General features: G+C 57.9%; 1 protein-coding gene and 1 long non-coding RNA gene across 3 annotated transcripts in view; one reads left to right on the forward strand and one right to left on the reverse strand.

Annotated features, from left to right (window-relative positions):
* The window catches only part of GALNT9 (polypeptide N-acetylgalactosaminyltransferase 9), a 133,168-nt gene that overhangs the window by 72,012 nt on the left and 45,927 nt on the right, over positions 1–15,229 (reverse strand). The window lies entirely within an intron of this gene.
* Positions 13,360–14,939, forward strand: LOC104001755 (uncharacterized). Its single transcript, XR_673695.4, has 2 exons — positions 13,360–14,152; positions 14,368–14,939. It is a non-coding gene; the product is annotated as an uncharacterized LOC104001755 (long non-coding RNA).

A 15,229-nucleotide genomic window follows, 5' to 3' on the forward strand; every position in this document is an offset into this window, starting at 1 on the left:
CTGCCTTTACACGCCTGACCTCGCCGTATTTCATGAACAGGCACGCACAGCCAACCGCGGGCCTGTCTGCCTTTACACGCCTGACCTCGCCGTGTTTCATGAACAGGCACGCACAGCCAACCGCGGGCCTGTCTGCCTTTACACACCTGACCTCACCATATTTCATGAATGTGCACGCACAGCTCCTGAGAAAGGACTCCCTTCGAGCTAAGGGGCTGCTTCTCCCTCTGAGCAGCGCCTTCACTTTGTGACAAACTTCTTTGCCTACTTGAGCTTTGGACTTGCTCTCAAATTCTTTCGTGCTGCAAAGTCAAGAACCTGACCCAGCCACCCACTGATAACGAGATCATCCTGGATTTAGGGCAGGTCCTAAATCCAACGACGGTGTCCTTAAAGAGAGGGCAGAGGAAATGCAACACGGAGGCCCAGGCAGGAGGCCACGTGGAGGTGGAGGCCGAGACTCGAATGGCACGGCCACGAGCCCAGGGAAGCCTGGAGCCCCAGAAGCTGGGAGAGGCGGGAGGGATCCTCCCTGAAGCCTCCGGAGGGGCACAGCTCTGGCCACCCTGTGATCTTGGGGTCTGGCCTCCAGAACGGGAGACAGTGCATTCACATTGTTGGAAGCCACCTGCTTGTGGCCCCTTGTTACAGTGTCCACAGGAGATGTTTTGTCTTCTGCTCTCGGACTTGGGGCCTGGACCTCCCCTCCTGCAAGGTGGCTCTGCCAGCACAGCGTTGGCTGCTCTCGGCATTGCTGCGTGGGCCACCACCGAGTCGGGCAATGGGGATATGAGGGGGGTCCTGAGCCTCTGTCATCATTTCCTGCTGTCCCTAAACAGGCTCAGGGCCTCCCTTGGCTGGGGGCAGAGACTCAGGTGAGCATCCTGGCGTCTCTGAGAATAAAACGTCACAGACGCAGCCTCCACTCAGCGAGCGAAAGGGGCAGCCCGAGGCGTGATCCGCGTCTGGATGTGCGGTTGAGCTCTCTCCCCGAGGAGCGGTGAGGAGGTGGCATGTGGGCGCAGAGAGGGATGGAGGTGGGAAAAGCCGGCTTTTCTCACAAAAAAGAAGACACCTGAGCCCAGAGCTTGAGCAGCCGAGAGGAGGGCTGGGGAACGAGGGCAGGGAAGGAGGCAGGCAGGGGAACCAGGGCGGGGAAGGAGGCAGGCAGGGCCACATGGCGCCGGCTTGTGGCAGGGGTGGATGGGGTGGGCTCCAAAGCAGGGGCCACTGGAGCAGGCCACACCGGGAGGCATGTGACCAAACTCCCAGCCACTCGCTCCAGCACACAGGCTGGCCCATGGCAAAAACAGCAGACAGGAGGGTGGGAGGTGAGCAGCCGGGGGTCCTTGGTGAGGCTAAGACGCATTCTCCCGTGCACACGGAGAACCCACACCGTCGCCCAGCACCCCAGAGGGCTTCACGGTAGAACCTGAGCAGCTGATTCTGAAATTCATGTGGAAATGCAAAGGACCTTGGAGAGCCAAAGCAATCTTGAAAAAGAACCAAGCGGGAGGACTCACACCACCTCAAGTTAAGACTGATTTTAGTACCACAGCCATCGGCAGGGCAACACTGGTGTGAAGCTAGACAAAGAGAAAGATGCATTGAAATAGATAAAGGAGTAAAGTGAAGAAAGAATACTGCTTCGGAAAATGGGGAAATACACAAGCACACACACACTCACACACGCACTCACACACACACTCACACACACGCACTCACACACATGCACTCACACACGCACTCACACATGCAGTCACACACATGCACACAACCCACATGCACTCACACACACACGCACACAACCCACATGCACTCACACATGCACACAAACCCACATGCACTCACACACACGCACACATGCACACAAACCCACATGCACTCTCACACGCACACACGCACACAAATCCACATGCACTCACACACATGCACACACACACGGACACACACATGCACTCACACACAGTCACACACATGCACACAAACCCACATGCACTCACACACATGCACACACACAGGCAGATACACACGAACACACACGAACACACATGCACACAAACCCGCATGTGGTCACACGCACTCACGCAGTCACATGCACACAAACCCACATGCGCACTCACACACACACACAACCCCCCCACACTCACGCTCACACACACGCAATCTCATACAAGCACACTCTCAAACCCATACATGTACTCACACACATGCACTCACACCCATACACACATTCACACACACTCATACCCACACATACACTCACACATGGACACCCACCCCTACACACGCACGCACACACTGAAACACACACGTATGCTCTCACACACACACCTTGGCAAGCAACAAACACTTCTCATTCTGGATAAATGAATTTTGATCTGTACCTTCCACCACATACAAAAATTAACCCAGAACGGATCATTGATCTAAATGTAAACCCTAAAACCATCAAGTCCCTGGAAGGGAATAGAGGAGAAAGTCTTTGTGACCTTGGCTTAGGCAAAGATTTCTTCAATATGGCAACAAAAGCGTGATCCAAAACAAGACAAAATGGATAAATTGGACTTTATCAAAATAAAAAACCATCTGTTCTTTGAAAGACACTCAGGTGAATAGAAAGCCAAGCCGCAGCAGACTGGAGAAAATACTTTCAAAGCACGCATCTGATAAAGGACTTGTATCCAGAAGTAAGACAAAAGTAAGAAAACAAAATGTCCAGTGAAAACTGGGGAAAAGACCAGAACAGACACGTCACCACCGAAGACGCCCAAGCAGCCATCAAGCACGTGCGCAGGTGCCCCCCTTGGCGGCCATCAGGGAGCTGCCACTTGGAGCCACACGGGGGCCGCTGTCTGGCTACCGGAAAGGCTGACGTGCAGCCGATGTACAAAAGCGGCGCCGGTGAGGGTCGCGGAGGGGCCGGAACGCCCACGTGTGGCGGGTGGGGACGGGAGGTGGCGCAGCCGCTTGGAAAACAATCTGGCCATTTGTTGAAACATAAAACGTGTGGATATTTGAGCCTGGAGTTCAAGCCAGGGCTAGAGCTAGACATCCAGGACTGTTTGCCTCCATTAGACAGGACTGAAAGACACAGAGGGAGGAGGCCAAGGCCTGAGCCCTGGAACCCCAACCTCGGAGCTCTGCAAAGGCACAGGGGGGAGCTGTGCAGCCAGGGAGGACCCAGGGCGGCCTCAGCGCTGAGGCAGGGGGAGGCGTCGGGAGGCAGCGTCACCTGCCCGACTGCGGCCAAGGAAGATGCTGGCCGAGAATTTGCTCTGGGCTTGGTGATAGGAGGACTCGTCCAGTGTGATTTCCACGCGTGGCGGGTCCCATGCCCCCCGCGGGAGAAGAGCAAGCAGAGCCAGTGGCTGCGAGCTTCTCCGAGGAGCGGGACCGCCAGGCGGAGCAGAGGAAGGGGCAGGAGGTCAGCAGCGTCCTCCGGGCGGGAGCCACGGAGTCCCATTTGCGTCTGGTGCTGCTGGAAAAAGCAAGAGACGGTGGAGGGGCGTCAGGGAGGAGCCCGTGCCGGTCCCGAGCCCAGGGCGGGGTGGCCTTTTCCTGGGGCAGGTGCTGCTCCGAGCAGGAGGGTGGGGCATAGGAAGCTGGGCCCATGGTCAGACATGGTTTCAGCTCAAATACCAGAAGTGACTGTGAAGAAAGCAGGAATTTGGCTCCATGGATTCGGGGCCGAGGGCGGAATCGTGAAATAGACGCCGCTGGGAACGTGTACCTGGGGCAGGTCTCAGACGCGTGGGGCCGGATCCCGGTGGGGTGGCATGTGGCGCCTGCTGGGACCCTGTCCTGGCCGCTCACTTTCCCGTGTCTAACCAGCTATGCAGGCCTGGCCTTTGCCTGCAGCACATACAGGTGAGGGAGATGGGCGCACGGGATCGGCCAGTTTCCCAGATAACTTAGGCCCAGCCTGTTTTACAAACAGCTTTGAGGCCTGAACTGCACAGACGGACCCTCTCACTGAGAGCACCCCCAGGTGACTTCGGTCTCCAGCTCTGTCTCAGGAGCCATGCTCTGGAAGAAACTCTTCAAAGAAAACTGCTCCTGAGACTGCTCTTGTTTAGTTATTCCAACAAGAACAAGTCCCATTTAGGGCCGAGAAATGAAACAGGGTCACACCTATTATAGGATATAGTGCTGAACAGACATCTTTTGTAAAACAGTCCATTGACTGTGGCCAAGACAATTGTAAACTATGGAATCAATAAACACTGAGCTTGGCAACAGTGAGCACCTCTGATCCTGGGTGTGAGAAACAGAAGTTGTCATAGAGGGGAGCGGGGCTGCGAATCAAGCCAAACCCCGTGTCTCCCTGAAATACGATCACCAGGAACCTCCTCCAGAAGGCAAAGGCAGGCACAGAATCCTGCAGGCTTCACAGAGCCCTGCCCAGGGGCAAGCCAGAGAGCTGGGGCCTGGAGTACCCAGCAGGTGATGCCACCTCTGTGCCCTGCCAGGTGCCACCTGGAGATAAAACCCCAGGGACAGGAGCCCCTGAGAACAGCTGGCTTCATGCGTTAGCTCTTGCGTACATAATGGTTCTGAGTCTACGACTGTAATCAATAGGAACTCAATTTGACTTCAATTGACTTCAATTCTTTCTTTAAGAAGAAATGGATCGGATGTGTCTGAGGTCCCAGGTGGAGCTGTCGGCCGTCATCTCCCGGCCAGAGCCCGACCACACAGCCACAGCCACAGCCACGGACACGGCCACGGCCACAGCCACAGCCACGACACCCTGCAAGGGATGCCAGGAAATGTGATCTTCACTCTGGCTGGAGCCCAGATACATTTCAGAATTCTATCAGGGAGGAAGAGCGGGAGAAAAGATAAGAGGCAGATGACGGTCAGTCATTGCCACACACAGGGAGGAAGGGGAGTGGGAGAGGAGACAGGAGGCAGAGATTCAGAGAGAGGAAGGAGGAGATGGAGCAGAGAGACAGAGAGGGGGAGAAAGGAGGGAAGGAGGAGACAGGGGCAGAGAGAACGAGACAACAGCAGCACAGTCCTTAAAAATCGAGCAGAGGGGAGAGCAGGTGCCTCAGCTGCCGCCGTCTGCTGCTTCTCCATGACAGACGCTGCGCCCATCACTCTGCGCCCGTCACTCCGCGCCAGTCCCCCATGCGCCCTTCAGTGCCGTGTGTGTTACTGTGGCAGCAGCAGCCACATGGGGCCACACGTTCTCAGCAGGGCGGTCACACGTGAACAGCCTGTGTGTGTCTCTGAGCCTTGGGGACACGTTTGCCAGCCGACAAAACTCCAGTCACCCGTCACTGCCAGGGCTCGAGGGTGGGGGGAGGAGGAGACAGGAGAGAAGAGAACGCTGTCACGCCCCACCCGGCTCCCACCCGTCACTCTGCCTCCGCCGCTCCCACCCGCACACCTGTACATCTGCCTTCTTGTGTGTTTCTTCCAGGTTTCTTTATCCCATTTTGAACCAATTTTATCACACCATAAAATTAAGAGATTGTCCTCTTTAAAACAATGAAGCCAGGACAGAAGCCTGCCTCCGACGCCCACCCTCAGGCCCCGCCCCTGTCCCCCGAGGTGACGCCGACGTGGGTGTGACAAGTGTCCCTCCAGGTCTGCCCACAAAACACTGGCCTGGCGCTGTGCCCTGCTTTTTAGACACAAACGGCGTTGGGGCAGCTGTGGCCTCGTGCCTTGCCGTGATGATCCGGCATGGGGTCTGTAAATGGACCCTGCCGAAGGCTGTTTCAGGTTCAGGCTTGGCCGAGGTCCCAAGTCAACAGGGCCAGCGACGGCCAGGGCCCCAAGGCGAGCAGGGCCCCGCACAGAATGCGCAGGGAGGCTCCCACGCATGGGAGGCCGTGGCTGCCAGGAGGGCCCGTCCCCCATGCGCCCTTCAGTGCTGTGTGTGTTACTGTGGCAGCAGCCATGTGGGGCCACACGTGTTCTCAGCAGGGCGGTCACACGTGAACTGTGTGTGTCTCTGACCCTTGGGGACACGTTTGCCAACTGACCAAACTCCAGTCACCAGCCACTGCCAGGGCCAGAGGCTGCGCTCGAGGGCGGGGGGAGGAGGAGACAGGAGAGAGGAGAATGCCGTCACGCCCCGCCCGGCTCCCCCAACTCAGAGCAGCCCCAGAGCCGTCGGGGGACGCACCGTGGGGACGGATGCACGGCGGGGACCCCTCTGTGGGCCACGCCTGCTCATCACGGGACCCAGGCTTCTGTTATGAGCGAGCAGAACCCTGTGGGCCTGGCCCAGGTCTCACAAGGACCCAGGGAAGCACCCCCTCAACGGGACAGAGTGGGCAATGGTGCGGGGCGGGACGGGGTCAGGGCAGGTGCTCCTTGGCATTCTGACGGTGGCTCCACACAGGCCCTCCACGATGCCCCTGCAGCAAACTTGTGCAGAAGAAAATATCACAGCGCCACCACCCCACTGCCGGGCGCTTAAATTAGTTCCCGGCTTCCCGTGACACCCAGCAGCTGTGGAAGTGCCTGGGCAGGTTGCTTGCACATTCTTTCTGGACTTTTCTGTGTTTTCCGCAGGAGAATGCTCTTACTTCATGCCATTAATGTGCACCTAACACCTGACACTCATCACAAACCTTTGTAGACAAACTGCTGTTTAAATTGGAAATAATGGAACACATACACCTCATTTTTCACCCAGCACTACTTAGCATAAAATAATTTCTTTTACCCATAATACAGTACCCTTCTCAATTAACAAACTGTCTTTAATTTTTAAAGGGATATTTATCAAACATACATCAAATATGATGATGACTGAAGCAATACAAAGCCTGTGCCCAACGCTCAGTCTAGGAAAGTGGGTGATCACCCCGGCGTCCACCCTCCCTCCACTTCGCAGGCTGCCGTCTCTGGACCTCGTGTGCGTCTGGGCTGGGCCTTCCCCGTGGCTCTGCGCCACGCCTTCCCATCCCCAGCCACGCCCGGCTCGCCTTTGAGCTCGACGCCATGGCCACTGTCTCCCACACACAGGCCTTAGGGCCCCACTCCTCCTCCTGACATTGAGTTCCTGAGATTCCACCTGAGTGGCTATGAGCACTGTGGTCATTCTCGCTGCCAGGCTGTGTCTGTTCTATGAAATCACAGTTCCACTCTGCTGGTGGGGGCAGCAGTGGCTTCCGGACTCTCCTTCTTTCTTTCTTCTTTATTTTTGAGACAGAGTCCTACTCTGTTGCCCAGGCCGGAGTGCAGTGGCACAATCTCGGCTCACTGCAACCGCCACCTCCCGGGTTCAAGCAATTCTCCTGCCTCACCCTCCCAAGTAGCTGGGATTACAGGTGCGTGCCACCATGCCCGGCTAATTTTTGTATTTTCAGTAGAGACGGGGTTTCACCATGTTGGCCAGGCTGGTCTCGTGTGATGCGCCCGCCTCAGCCTGGGGTTCCTGTTCTTGCTCAGGGCCGCTGCTGCTGGCTGCCTCCTGGTTTCCAGCTGTGCCCGAATCAGCTCGCCCCACTTCAATGGTGGCAAGGTGCCCTTCCTGGGGGCGGGCAGCCCAGGACCCACAGCCGGGACCCCGTAGGCTCCAGCAGCTCTGTGTGAGCAGCCCTGGCCCCTGGCCCCGTGCTGGAGGCAGCGTCCTCCCCACTCCGATGTCACAGAGGAAACAAATGCAAACCGTTCAGCAGTGGCCCCCAAATAACTCAGCCTGAGTGGAACCCAAGGGTTCTTTGCAGGACTTAAGTGGCGCCGTTTCTGTCAGACAGAAAATAAACTAAGTTTATGGTATTTGGAAAGCATCAGAGTTCAGCAAGATCACGGCACCCAGGGCCACTTGAGAGCTGCAGTGATTGAGGGCTGGGCAGAGGCGACGCAGCTGGGGACAGGCCAGGAATGTCGGCCCCATCCAGGGAGCACGGGGCGCCCCTCCCAGGGCCTCGGAGGAAATTCAACCCTGTCAAGCTTGGAGGCCTTCGGCGCATTTAGCCGTTGAAGGAAGTACCCACCGTGGTGGGCTCCAACCAGCATTTTCACATTCACAGTGAGGCCAGCTCGCTCCTGCTCCCACCAGCCCATCGCAGGTCAGAGAAAAGCCAGACGCCCTGCTCCACATCTCTCTCACACTTCTCTGCTCTTCACAACAGGCAGCCTGGCCAGCCCCTTCTCACCTCCCTGGGCACTGCGGCTGCACCCCCAGGCCTGGCAAGGTCACGGTGACCTCCACACCAGCCCATGCAATTCCAGGCTTCCCATTGCCCCTGAGAAGGTCAAAGCCCCGGGTTGCTCAGCCAGGCCGCTCCCTCCACCATCCCCTCTTGGTTCCCTTTGGCTCACTCACCTGCGGCCCGGCCCCTGGCTCTGTGGCCTGCGCTCCAGGCCTGCTCCTGCCCCAGGGCCTTTGCGCTCCCCACCCCCACCTGGATGGCCACACACGCCCTCACCCTTCAAGAGGCTCACCCCGTGCTCAACGTAAAATCCCACCAGAGCCCCGGCCTCCAGCCTGCTGCTCTGCCTCTCCCGCCCCCACCCCCGGCTTGCTCTTTGCACCCCTGCCCTGCTCTCCTGCTGGCCGGGGCTCCTGGGGCAGGGGTTCTGGGTGTGGGTTTGCTGTTTCACCGCCTCATCTCGGGACCCAGAACTGTAGACGCACACAGGGCTCCATGTGTGGCCTTTATGGAGCTTGAATTCATTGCACTCAGCAGAGGGGAAGGCAGGTGATGAGCGGGCGTCGTCCAAAGCCTCAGAGCTGTGAGTGAGTCTCCAAATGGTTTTGTTTGAACGTAACATTAAAAGTCTAAGTTGTGGCTTGGGCTGAATTAGAAGCTACAGCACCACACACACATGCACACATAAGCAGACACCACACACACGCACACATGAACATATGCCACACACAAGATCATACCCCACACACACGCACACATGCACAGACACTACACATCTATGAACGTACCACGTGCACACAGGATACACCACACACACACGTGCACACTCCCCCCGTGGGCTCCTGGCAGCAGGGGCTGTTCCCATCACTCTGGTGCTTGCCCCTGCTGGGGAACCGTCCAGTTGTCACCAACTCACTTCTAAGCCATGTATCAGGGCTTCCCAGCCTCAGCCCCAGACTGCACGCTCAGCTTCTCCATGTCCAGCCCGGCATGCAGGGCATGACGTGTGACAGGGCTCAGCCCCTCCATGTCCCTTCTTTCCCCCGTGTCTAGGCTGTCCTTGCCAGGCAGTGGACTTTTGCTCTTGCCCTGCTCAGCCGCTTCCCTCCTCCTCCCCATAAAACATGAGGCTCAGCCCGGCAGGAACTCCCTAAGTAGCTGGGTGGAGTTCCAGCCCTGGATGAAGGGGAGGGCACAGGACCAGGCTGAGCCAATCAGCACGGCAATAGGCTCGGGGAGAGACGCACGGCCCAATCAGAGCCAGGAGAGGTTGGCTGGGCTCCGGGAGACAGGATGTGAGGCTGGAGTGGCTGCAGCCTCTTGCAGACAGTGGAGGCTCAGGCTAAGCCAGCAAGACCAAGAGGAGCATGGAGAGCTGGCAAGACGCTGGCCCGATGATATCGCCTGAGCCGTGAATCCTCCTGGCCAACGCCAGGGCTTCCTCAGGCTTTGTCATTGCAGGGACACTTCCCCACCTCCCTCCTTCTCTGTCTCTCTCCCCACTGCCTCTCTTTCTAGCTTGAGCCAATTTGAGATGGATTTTCTGTCACTTGCTGTTGAAGGAGTCCTGGTCCAGCCCAGGTGGATTTCGTGCAAATGAAACCCACATAATGCAAGTCTGTGTGGAAGTGATCGTCTGCGATCGGCGCGTGCCCTTCACCTTGTGAACAGGAGCCATGGGTGACACGAGCGCCTCGGCTGGGCCGCTGGGGTCCGTCTGAGGTCCATCTGTCTCCAGGTGTGTGCTGGGTCTGTGGGTGAGATGCTGCGTGTGCATGTGTGTGTGCCCAGGTGTGTGTGTGGGAGCTGGATCCCAGGCCACCCACACAGTGGGAGAAGGGGGAGCTGGATCCCAGGCCTGAGAAGGCTCTTTCTGCTTAGAGAGTCCAGGGCTGCCTGGCATCGAGCCGGCTCTGCCCCGCAGGTCCCAGTGAATCCACATTGCAGCAGGAAGCCACAGGGCAGGAACCTCAGCTTTCCGGTTGGCTTCCATGAACCAAGGACAAGCTTGCTTAAAGTTGTGCCCGGAGAGGCCGGGAGAGCTGCTTCAAAGGCAAAGACCACCCAGTGGGAGTGCATTCCCCTGGTGCTCACCCAAGGGTCCCACTCCCCCTGAGACATTTCCTTCCCAGGGCACAGACCCCAGGCCTGGACAGAGCCGGGCACGTGTGAAACGGGAAGATGTCAGCTGGGGAACCAGCCGCAGCTCCCAACCTTGATGAGGAAAGAAACCTGGTAGCTGTCCCTGCAGAAAAGCCACATGGCTCGCCGCATATCTCCACGATGGTGCCTGGCTTCTCCCATCCTCACCGTCCACGTCTACTCCCTTCCCATCCCAGACCCAAGACGCAGAAGGCTTTAGACAGAGCAGCTTCATCAGGAATCTGGACTGGGCTGAGGTACCTGCTCCCAGCTCCTCAAAGTGCCATCCGGTAAATCTGCATCTATTAGAGCCGACAGCTAGGCTGCTCAGGCTTAAACAATTAATATGCATGAGGAGTCCGCAAACACAGAGCAGGGGCATGTTACTGTGCTGGGATGTAGGACGGCTTCTCGGATAAGGTCATTCATTTTTATGATTCTGCTTAATTTGGATTTCCCAGTCATCCTTTCATTATCCCATGGGCCAGTCTTAATAATCAAGATTATGTTATGTGCTTTGTGGCATAATTAAAGCCACTGCCTAATTAGACAAGCATCTACCGTCTGACAAAGAGAAATCAGTAATGCAGCTAATGGAGAAAGTGGTGAGGAGTTGGGTTTGAAAGTGGATGGAATCACCTGTTGGTGCCAGAACACACACACACATGCACACACGCACGCACACATGCACACATGTCCACACATGCACACACATCTGTGGACATACGTACATACATCTCACAGATACATGCACACATGTACACACGCAGACACATGCGCATGTACAGGCATGCATACATACATACACACACACACACACACACTCTCCTACATTCTATGTGTGTTTCCGATGACCAGCCCTGTCAAACCAAACCAATCAGCAGTGCAGTTTCTGCCGGGATAGTTGGCCTCTGAGGGGTTAAAGCCATGCAGGGAATCCAAGTATGAGTTTTGAGTGGGCCGGGCTGAGCTTGCTTTTGTTTACTTCTTTAATCATCCATGGACGCTTGCTGGGGCCTGCAATGGCCAGGCACACCCACCCACGTGGGACAAGACGCAGCTTCCATGGCTGCTTGCAGGGGATGGAAGACTCCCACAGACACCTGCTAACATCACATGCCCAAGTGTCATCGCGATGCCAGGTCCAGTCTGTGCCATTCCTCGCCCATGTCCCTGTCCTTGTTGCATAGCCGGCCTCCAGCGTGTGGCTTCGTGCAGCGACCAGACCGTCGTGTGACTTTCTGCCACGGTTGCTGGGGTTGGCACTGGGGCAGACCTGCTGGGGGGTTCTGGGTTGCAGCTGGAGCGCTGGGACTGGCAGGACGCCTCTCTTCGTGCTGCCCCGGGGCCCGTCCACGTCGACTCCCGGTGTGAAGCTTGTGGGCTGCCTCACAGCCTGGCAGCTCCAGGACTGCTGGGGGCTCCCCGGTGGCCCCGGCTCTGCTGGCAGCACTGGGCCAGAAGCAACTCACTTTCACACAGCTGCCCTGAAGGCACGTAGGTTCCGGAAGGGAACCTTGGGAAATGGGATTCGTGCCATATTCAAGGGAGTCCCAAGCTCCCTCGCCCATTTCACTCCATGAGGATAGGAAGGGACAGCTGTTGACAACCTGGCAGAGACCCTGCGCCAGGCCCCACCCCACCGGCACCCTGATCTTGCACTTCCGGCCTCGAGAACTGTGAGAAACTCCTCGTGTTGTTTATAAGCCACCCGGTCAGCGGCGCTCTGACCAGGGCCAGCAGCTCTGAGGCCCTCCCCCCACCCCGGCCCCCTCCCCCTCACTCCCACACCCACCCTCTCGGTTTTTCTAAACTCCTCCTCCCCATTCTAACCCCTCTCTCTGGCCCCTGCGGGCTCTGGGGAAGCCCCGGGGACAGTAGGCAGGGGCCAGGCTGCTGGGCTCCCCGAGGCCCCCGGGGGGCTGGGAGTGGGGGGTTAAAGCCATCCAGGGCTTCGCCAGGGAGGGGCTCCGGCAAGACCCTGTTTAAACCTCCTTCCCACCACAGCGGGGGCGCCACGTCGCACTCTCTGGGTATGTCTCAAGGTGTGGATAATGCAGACTTCTGAGTTTAAAAAAATACCAAAAATAAAATAATCAGGCATCAAACATACAAGTTATTTGAGGACTTAAAAACAGCACAGCAGGCTGGAACAGGAGGCCCCTAACCCGATGGTGTCGTCTCTACATCCACAGCCCCCGCCCGGGAGGGTCTGAGCCAGGCAGCCTCCCCGGGAGCCGGTGCTGACATGGCCAGAGAAACCATTCCAGACCCGGACCCCACTGTCCCCAACACCTGCGGGCCAGTGACTCAGGGCGGTGGAGAGAGCCAAGAGGAAGTGGAGGCTGAGTTGCCCTCCCCGGGGCTGGGGCCCGCCGTCTGGTTGTGTCTCCAGCCGCTGGTTTAGGGGAATCGGGAGGGCTCACTTAAGCATCCCTTCTCTCCGTGCTCTTCCATCCCGGGACAGAAGACCCGACTGCTGCCAACACCAAAGGGTGTTCCCACGGCACACGCCGCTTGGGCTCGGGCAGGCAGGGACCCCTCCTCGTGCCTTGGGAGTCTGGAGCTGTCGGCCCTGCAGCTGAGGACCACAGGAGGTCAGGGACATGCAAGCTCAGTGCCCGAAGTCACTTCTACAGTGCAATTCGGTGTCCCTGATGGTCCCAACTCTGCCCTGACGCATTACAGAAAATGTCGCTGCCCCCTGGTGTGGATGCTGGCCCGCCCCCGGGGAGGCTTCTGCCCCATCAGCCAGCCCAGCCCATCCCAACAGGACTCAGCCTCCAGTGGCTACCATCAGACCCCACGGCATGGTGACTGTCACTGCAGAGGGCTAGAGAGGGCCGCGTGTGGGATGGCAGGGGCCGACGGAGGGCTCTGCATTCCCCAGTAACCCAGGTTTCTGCTGGGGCTGCTCCCCAGCTGCTCTGCTCCCCAGCTCCCTACAATGTGGATTTATTCTTATTTCCCACAGGGAAGGCCTAACAAGGCTTGACCAATCAGTGAAGGGCATTCCCCAGACTGCTGGCTGTGACTGGGTCCCAGATAAGCACGTGACCCACTATGGGCCAATGAAAGTCGCCTGAGACTTTTGCTTGCATGGTTGCTGGGACGGTCCAAAGTCCTCAGTGGGGACGGCTGGCTGCAGCTGCCAGACTTGGAGCGTGAGGACAGAGCTGGGCCGGTTCCTCCCTGGGATCTCCCCTCCCCGAGCCCAGGCTCTGCTCTGCCCAGCCCCATGCTGTCCCCTGTGCGACCGCTGTGGGCTTCCTGCCAGGCTCCTGCGCCCTCCGGCTTCTGTTGGGTTCAGTTCTGGGAGGCAGCCCCAGAGCTTGGAGGGTGGAAGGAGTGAGGGGCATCCCCTGTCCCCTCCCCACAGTCTTGGCAGTGGTTTCTTCTCTCCAGAGTTACTGTCCCTACCCCCTGTCCTCTCTCTGCAGCTCCAGCTCTTGCTGGGCGCCTGTGATTCTCACCCCTGTCCCTTCAGGCCGTGGAGAGAAGAACATCCCAGTGCGGTCACCTCCTGGATCCAATTCCTGGATGCCCAGTGTCCGCCGGGTCTCCTGGATTCACCGTGGTCACTGCCTGGATGCCCAGTGTCCACTGGGTCTCCTGGATCCAGTTCCTGGATGCCCAGTGTCTGCCAGGTCTCCTGGATTCACTGTGGTCCCTGCCTGGATGCCCAGTGTCCTCCAGGTCTCCTGGATTCACTTCCTGAATGCCCAGTGTCTGCTAGGTCTCCTGGATCCACTTCCTGGATGCCCAGTGTCTGCCAAATCTCCTGAATTCACTTCCTGGATGCCCAGTGTCCACCAGGTCTCCTGGATTCTGCCTGTGTGCACGTGAGGGCACCATCAATTTCCTGCAAGGATCCTAAGACAGTCAAGGTACATCTAACCTGAGAGCAGGCAGGGGCTGGACTATCCCCTAGATCAAGCCATGCCTGAAGCCCCACCTTTCAGTTGCCTGAGTCAACAGATTCCCTTTTTGGGTTGAGCCATTTCTAATTGGATTTTATGTCTTACTGACTGAACTATCAGGATGGCCAGCAGTAAGGGGTTTCTTTTTGGAGGATGAGGGACACAAATGTCTCTTCTCCAAGGTGAGGAGATGCCTGAAGGACAGGAGACACTCACAGGAGGCCCTGGAGACAGATGTGCCTCACAGGCATTCCTGAGGACCTGTGGCCTGGCAGCACAGAGACTGGGTGAAAACAGAACTTTGTGATCTGCAAGTTCTGCCGCTGCTCTGTCTGTGTCTGTGAAGCAAAGTGTCCAGAAGGGGCCTGCGTGGAAGCTTCTGAGAGCGGTTAGGGGATCGGGGCCCCACGTCCTCCCCGGAGGGCTGGAGACGGAGGCAGGCCGTGCCCCCAGCCCAGAGTAGGGAGGAGGCCGGCAGGCGGCAGCTGTGGAAAGGAGGCGGAGCCCCCCGACTCCTGAGCCAGCAGAGGAAGGAGTGGGACAGAGCCCACCCCAGAGGGAGACAAGACCCCAGGGAAGAGACCCCTCAGGGCGGCCCCCCAGCCCCTCCCAGGCTCAGCTTTCAGCCTGCACCCCCGTCTGGTCCCTCAGAATGACTGAGGTTTCCACTCTTTTTCTGCCAAATCTCTAGACTCCACGTCCCCGCTCTGCCACCTACTCTCTGTGGGATCTGAATAAAGAGACTTAACCTTTCCTGCCTCAGTTTCCCCATGTGTAAAATGGGACAATAAGAGGCTCTGCCTCTAAGCCTTGCTGCAGGGATTAAGGGAGCGATGCCTGGTCTGCAGCCAGCCCCCTGCAGCCAGTGGTTCTTCAGTGGCCCCAGGGAAAGGCCGGGCACTGTGGAGACGCTTCCCAGCCACACTCGCTGAGCCGCGCCGGGATAGGGTCTCTCCACCCAAGCTCCTTTTAGGAAAGTGGTTCCTGGGAAGATGGATAAGACCCAGCGTCCACCGGGGTCTGCGTTCTAAGTGGTACGCTTGT

This window comes from Pan troglodytes, chromosome 10, assembly GCF_028858775.2.
Source record: "Pan troglodytes isolate AG18354 chromosome 10, NHGRI_mPanTro3-v2.0_pri, whole genome shotgun sequence".
Taxonomy (NCBI): Eukaryota; Metazoa; Chordata; class Mammalia; order Primates; family Hominidae; genus Pan; species Pan troglodytes.